The sequence below is a fragment of the Palaemon carinicauda genome, unplaced genomic scaffold (assembly GCF_036898095.1).
Source record: "Palaemon carinicauda isolate YSFRI2023 unplaced genomic scaffold, ASM3689809v2 scaffold26, whole genome shotgun sequence".
Lineage (NCBI taxonomy): Eukaryota > Metazoa > Arthropoda > Malacostraca > Decapoda > Palaemonidae > Palaemon > Palaemon carinicauda.
In genome coordinates this window covers 17,649-25,000 of record NW_027170247.1, presented here as the reverse complement: position 1 = coordinate 25,000, position 7,352 = coordinate 17,649, and positions in this window count along the sequence as shown.

Below are 7,352 nucleotides of genomic sequence, written 5' to 3'. Positions count from 1 at the left end.
TTAGTCTAAGCTAAGAAAAAATGGGGGAAAACTAAATGGCGATTGTTGTAGTACCTGCACTCCTTTGAGATTAGCCCTATGCCCGTGATAGCTGTTGACCTGGTCGCACTTTGGCACGTTGCACTCTTGCCTGGCTCACCCCAAAAATTCTCACTTTGGCTGCAACTATGGTACACCAGGGTCCTGTTCTTCTCAATCTCTCCGACCGGCAGCAATCTTTTGCGAGTCGAGTTTTGGGAGAGAGGGGGATGGGGGTGAGCCAGAAGTGCACGGATTAACTACTGACCGAGCCGGTCAGTCGGTCACGACAGCTTCTTGATGAATGGCCGACACTAAGGTCGAGGGAGATTACCTGGCCTCACCTTTCCAGACAGGTGAGGAGCATGGTGCGCACGGTACTTCATTGGGGGTGCCATATCGGGACTTCAGGACAGGGCAATATATTGTTGCAAGGAGTGCAGAGGAGGCAGGATTTTGTACTAAATACTTTTGAGAAATCTTGCTGCTCTTAGGGAGTTTATATACACAACAACCCTACCTATTCTGGCTTGCTAAAAATAATATTTTAAATGATCAACTAGCAATGGACTGGTGCGATGGGCATACAACTCAAAATTAACAAACCTTAATTGGTATTGAGAAATATAAGATGCATTAATTCAGCAGTATTGAAATTGATATAAAAATTCAGTTTAGGAATTTAATCTCGACCTACGTAGTTTAAGGAAAGAACCAACATACGCCGGGGTTACTACTAAGGCCCTCTGTTGTGCGTATCTACACTGTGACGTCACGAGCATGGCGTGCGCCACTGTCAACAAGTTTAAGTTTAGATTAGTCCTCCCTATGTTTCGTTAAAGAAAATTGAATGTAGAAGAGAACATTGAAGGGGTAGCTATAGTAATAGTAAAAGAGAGCTAAAAATACGATTGAAAGAGGAAGAGTGAAGAAAATTCTTCACACCCCTCCCAGTACTACTATGGTGTAACTATTCCTTGTTGCATTTAAGCTTGGATAGCCGCAGAGAGAGTAGATTCGGGTGGGGTCTTTCGTTACATATTTGTGTACTCCTTTTCGAAAGTAGGGAAGGCCCATCATGAGGATTTGTCCATATCACCCAAAAATAGAATTTTTGATTTGCTCAAAATCCGTTTTTTGAACTCAGCCATTTCATCCTGATGGGTGCATACTAGAGAATTACTTGAAAGTACTATATCTGTGTTTTTGTATAAGTGCCTTTACTTTGAATGAGTTTCTTATATATATATATATATATATATATATATATATATATATATATATATATATATATATATATATATATATATATATATATATATATATATATATATATATATATATACATATATATATATATATATATATATATATATATATATATATATATATATATATATATATATATATATATATATATATATATATGTGTGTTTATATATATATATATATATATATATATATATATATATATATATATATATATATATATATATATATATATATATATATATATATATATATATATATATATATATATGTGTGTGTGTGTGTGTGTGTGTGTGTATATATATATATATATATATATATATATATATATATATATATATATATATATATATATATATATATATATATATAAAGTCCATCTGATGACATTCCAACTGAATGGCAACTGTATCCAAGTCAGTGGAATGAGAGAGAGAGAGAGAGAGAGAGAGAGAGAGAGAGAGAGAGAGAGAGAGAGCCATTGTAATGAGATTTCTTTTGGCGGCTGCTAGGTCTGGTACTGGGGAAAGTTACAGGAGTTTTATTGTTTTGAGTGGAAAATATGTTGATTGTGAGGAATCACATAATGTCAGCTGTTTCTTCTCATCTAGACTGATGATTGAATGATTGAATTATAATAAGTCAGAATTATAATGAGTCAGGTGGTAAAGATGATGAAAGGATCAGAGGCAAAGGTGAACTTGTAGTTTCTTCTGTTTTGGGTAAATGGTTGGAAGCGTAGGTAAGGAAGTATTGATAATAGTGAAGAGCAAGACGTATGCAGAGTAGTGATGGAGAGAAAGTGATGTGAAGGAAGGATTAAAATAAAGGATTATTATTATTATTATTATTAGTATTGTTATTGTTATTATTATTATTATCATTATTATTGTAGAAATTCTTTCCACGCTTTATTTTAGTTAACCCCGTTATTCCATTTTCTATTTTTTTTTTTGTTATTTTCTGGGTTTTACGCATCTCTTGTTTCTTTTGTTTCCTTTGTAACTTTCATTATTATACCCTTAAATATCAATTGCTGCTAACATGTCCATCATTCCCCTGTAATGCTTTACCTTTCATCACCTCATTTCTCTGTTGAGGATTTTATCTCATTTCCTGAGCTCACAGTACATTGTTTGACGATGCAACCGACCATCGACAATTTAAAAAAAACAGCGCTTGGTTGCATTCTGTTCCAAATGTTCTTGAAGCTTTGGATGTTTAACCACAATTGGTTTGTATTTAAGTAACTCTTTAATTTACGTAACTCATTGATCCTAGCTTATTGCTATTTACATCTCAGTACCTATTTATAAGTCTGTTTAGCTAGGATTGTTTTCTGTGTTATTGAACATCACTAAACGACACTTAATTTTTTGTATATATAATAATTGTTATAAACCAGACTGTAGGATTTCTTTATAATTACTTTCCCTGGAGTTTCAAGAATGATCCTTGTATTTATAAAAAGCATCCTCCAGCGAAACACGTACTCATGAAAATTTGAAAAAGAAGAAGGACTCGACCTGCTTGAACCTGCTTGAACCTGCTCGATGGCAGGAGGAAGAAGAGTGTGAGCGGCCCACTTAAAAACCAGCAAGCTGGAAGACGGACATAGATATAGCCTCTTCATCTGAGACGTCGTTGTGGTATAGGCGTCGGTTCGACTACTTGTTGGTCAACCAGTTACTGACCAACAGTATGCTTTGCTTTGAACCATTATTTACCAGATAGGCATATGAAGATAAAACACAACTCTGCAGACCTGAAGATGCACCGTGTTGTTAACAAGTTTACAAGATGCTTTAACGTCTACAATCAACCCTTAAGAGCGTGAGTACAAATTAGCGGTGCTCAACCTTGGTCAAGGAACTGTCCCCCTTTTTTTCTAGTCTTTAATTGATGATGTGTACATTTAGCTAGGAAGTCATGGTCAAACTGTCTGGTTTAATCATTTGTGGCGAGTCCATTAACATAAGTTGTGTTTCTGTTCTCCTCTATTAAGTTTGAAATTTTATTGCCCGAGAGGAATGTGTTCAAAGTAGTGAATAGAACTTTTGGTATTATTTCAGTCACCATTTTTACTTTCATTGGTTGATTAGTCATTTGATTATTGATTTACTATTTAATTGATTTGACCATTTTCTTGGCAGTTTTCATTTTTCATACGCCATGCGGTCTTTATTCAAATTTCAATTAGGTAGTTTTGCTGTTTTTCCTGTGTCAGTTAGGTGAAAATTCCTGTTGTACTTTATGGAAATAAACGCCATTTTTAGGTTAAAACTATTAACTATTTTTAACTTGACCTTTATATTTTGAAATGACTAAATGAGTTATCACATGAGGGGAGATATGACTTAAGGGTAAGTTTATATTTACGTCAATCTAAAGCTATTGATGTCAATCCTTTATTGTGATGTTTTACGGTATTATCTCCCGGTGGTCCTTAGGACGTTTTGACTTTTACAGTACTGCTCCCCCTAACTCTTTGTGAAACTGTTGTTAACGTAACTGATTCAGTCCAACCACAATTGATTGGGATTTACTATTCTGCGCCCTGGAGTAGCGTCTGAACATCAAGGTGATATTGGTGCCGACAGTCCCGGTATAGAATAATCTTTGGACTTAAACGTGTGTAGGGAAAGCAAGCCGTCTTCGTTGCGGTTCTCTAGTTTGTCAAGTGTGAGAGTGTTGGCGCTCTATCCTTCAGGCTCGAATCCGGAAATCAGAAACGGGAAGGCCTTTCCCAGAATTATTTCCCACACTTTCAGAACTTTGCAACTTGCATAGTTTAAGTGGTGCCCTTTGTGACAGTAAATTGCAGCAATTATTTGCAATGTCGAGAAAAAGGCTATTGTGCAGTTTTAATGCTGTTATTGTGCAATACAGTCTTGTGAACGTTTAGTCTTGATTGTGTAATAGCTAATGTGTATCTATGTAGCATGAAATGTGTATGTAGCTACAGAGTGGGTTAGGGCATTGAAGTACAAAGTATATTCTAGCGAAGAATTTCATTCCATAGAATAAAGTTAAACGAAAATGAACATTACCATAAAAGAAATCTATATGGATAACTGTTGTTCTTGATAAATTTTAACTTACCAAATACTAGTAATCATTTAATATTAGTTCTCTATAAGATATTTCAAATTTTCTGGAATAGATAGGTACGTATAAAAGGAGAAAAAACGTGATTTTTTATGTCACTTCTCTTTTTTTCCAAGTGAACTATGGAGAATATCCTTAGCTTGAAGAACCTACAAGAGTTGGGCATTTATCTATGTATTATCTGTCAGCAAACAAGCGGACCGAGAGGACGCTATTCCACAGGAAATAATGAGGTTTAGCATCTTTCAAAGAAGCAACACTAAATAGAAAGAAACCATGGTGTGCTGATTATGAAGAGACAGTTAACAGGCTATTCAGTTGAACCTCAACTGCGTATGAGATGTGTGCAAAGTATGATGATAAGCAGAAGTCAAACTAAACTTAATCGTGACTTACCACAAAAAGGGCAACTATAACTGCAAATGAAGAGTAGAGGGATGGATAAATCGAGTTCAGAAGTCGACTGTCTGCGCTTCATCACAGAAAACCCGGAACCTGCAGCTCATGATTTTCTCTCCCTAGCGGTGAGAAAACGTTTCGGGATTTCGAAAGACAGTATAGACTTCCTAGAGGAATATAAGTGCAAATCTACTAGAAGGCAATATGAGTCATCTTGGAGGAAATGGATGGCCTTTGTCAAGGCGAAGAATCCGCAAAAGATCTCGACGGACTTCTGCTTATCTTTCTTCATCCACCTCCATGGTCAAGGGTTAGCAGCCAACACAATATCAACGTGTAAATCTGCTTTGACAAGACCAATTTTATATGCCTTCCAGGTCGACCTCGCTAACGATATTTTTAATAAAATTCCAAAAGCCTGTGCTAGGCTCTGACCAGCAGCACCTCCAAAGCCCATTTCATGGTCTTTAGATAAAGTTCTTCATTTCGCTTCGCTGTTGAACAATGAGGAGTGTGCTTTAAAGGATTTTACCCAAAAAGTTATTTTCCTATTTGCACTCGCGTCGGGGGCCAGGGTTAGTGAAATTGTAGCCCTCTCGAGAGAGGAGGGTCGTGTTCAGTTCTTGGATGGGGGAGAACTGAACCTGTTTCCGGATCCTACGTTTCTCGCCAAGAACGAGTTACCCACCAACAGGTGGTGTCCCTGGAGAATCTGCCCTCTGAAAGAAGATGCATCTCTATGTCCAGTGGAATGCCCAAAGGTCTATCTTCGTAGAACTTCAGACTTCAGGGGTGGTCAACTATTCAGGGAAGAAACATCAGGCTCAAATTTATCACTGAAACAATTTAGGGTGAAAATCACCTATTATATTCGCAGAGCGGATCCAGACAGTACACCCGCAGGTCACGATCCGAGTAAAGTTGCCTCACCCTTAAATTTCTTTAATTGTATGGATTTTGAACATCTTCGTTCTTACACTGGCTGGAAGTCTTCCAGAGTGTTCTTTCGTCACTATGCAAAGCAAGTGGAGCAACTAAAGAGGTCTGTGGTAGCAATGGGTTGTGTCGTTATCCCTGCTGTTTAACTCTGCGAGGAACAGTGGATTTAATTGCGACGATTAATTCCGGGGTGAGTGTGTATTTACGAACTGTTCTACAAACTAATTGTGAGGGCACTGGGTTGCCCACATTGACTGTTCCACTTTCAAAGGTGAACCTAGCATAAGTGCAGACATATGTGCCAAGCGTTTCCAACGCTAATGTAACTGATTAGTAATACAGACTTTTATAATTTTGATACCTCGGTATGTTAAAAGTGGCGCTAATGTTTTTCTTTCAAATAAACAAGTTTCTGTTTACTATCATGCTTATGCTTATTTGTTGGTTATCCTCCTCTTATATTTATATAATGGTTGTTTATCCTGTTTTATTTATTGTTTGTCAATAAACTAGTTCTTGTGAACCTTGCGTCTCCTTCACCTGTGTCAATTTATTTGATATAATTTTGCATTACGTTCTATGTATATTCATCTGGGATAATTCTAATAGATTGTTCCTTTATGCAAGCATTCTTTGCATTGGTTTATGCTTTCCCTTGGCGGGAGGACTCCATGCCCTGGGGCGACGGTGGCGGATATGCAAGTTTTCCGCCTACTCGGATATAAACCTTTGTCCAATCCAGTACTGAACAGAGAACTGGTCGATATTTCATATTGACTCAGTGGTTCTTTACAAACTATGCTTTGCATGATATAGGGTGAGACCACTATATTGGCTTATCTGTTATTCATACATAGGTATATGTACTCTTCGAGACTTATCCAGAGTCTAGTAGGACTCTTCCCTGTAGGGGGCAGGAAGCACTAACATGGTCTATGGTTAGTTGAAAAGATGTATGACGGTAACATCTTAGGTCTCTAGGTCTAGTTGGCCGGGAAATACCTTCGGGGAGTACGGCACGTTTTGAGAATCCACAGATACAGTAATGCTCTGGTATACTTCCATCAGGACGACATGGCTTGAGCCCAAAGAACCGATTTTGAGCGAAGCGAAAAATCTATTTTTGGGTGAGATGGCCATGTCGTCCTGATGGACCTGCCCTTCCCTTTCTTTTAAAGGGCTGTAGGTCCCCTCCCTACATACAGTATCTGTAGCACCTCGTGTATCGCTACAAGGAATACAGATGGTGCTGTGAGCGGCGCAATGCACGCTTACGAAACGGGAGAGGAGAGATACCTTGCGAGCGGCTCTCCTTTCTTTCTCATTTTTGTTTTCTTGCCAATTGACCCCTTCGATGTGTTAACTCTGTTCGGGGTGCAGATTGCTATGTGGCGTGTCAAGAATACGTCCTCTGATATTTCGCGATATCCCTGGTTCTTTTATTAGGGATATTCGCTCCAGGAGTTAGAATTTTGGGTACATTAAGGTAAATTCTCTGGGAATATCGCCGTAGTTATATATACCCAAGGAAGCTACCCTTTAGGAACTTCCATCAGGACGACATGGCTTGAGCCCAAAAACACCAGTGCCGTGTGGACATTTGTACACAGTGTTGAAAC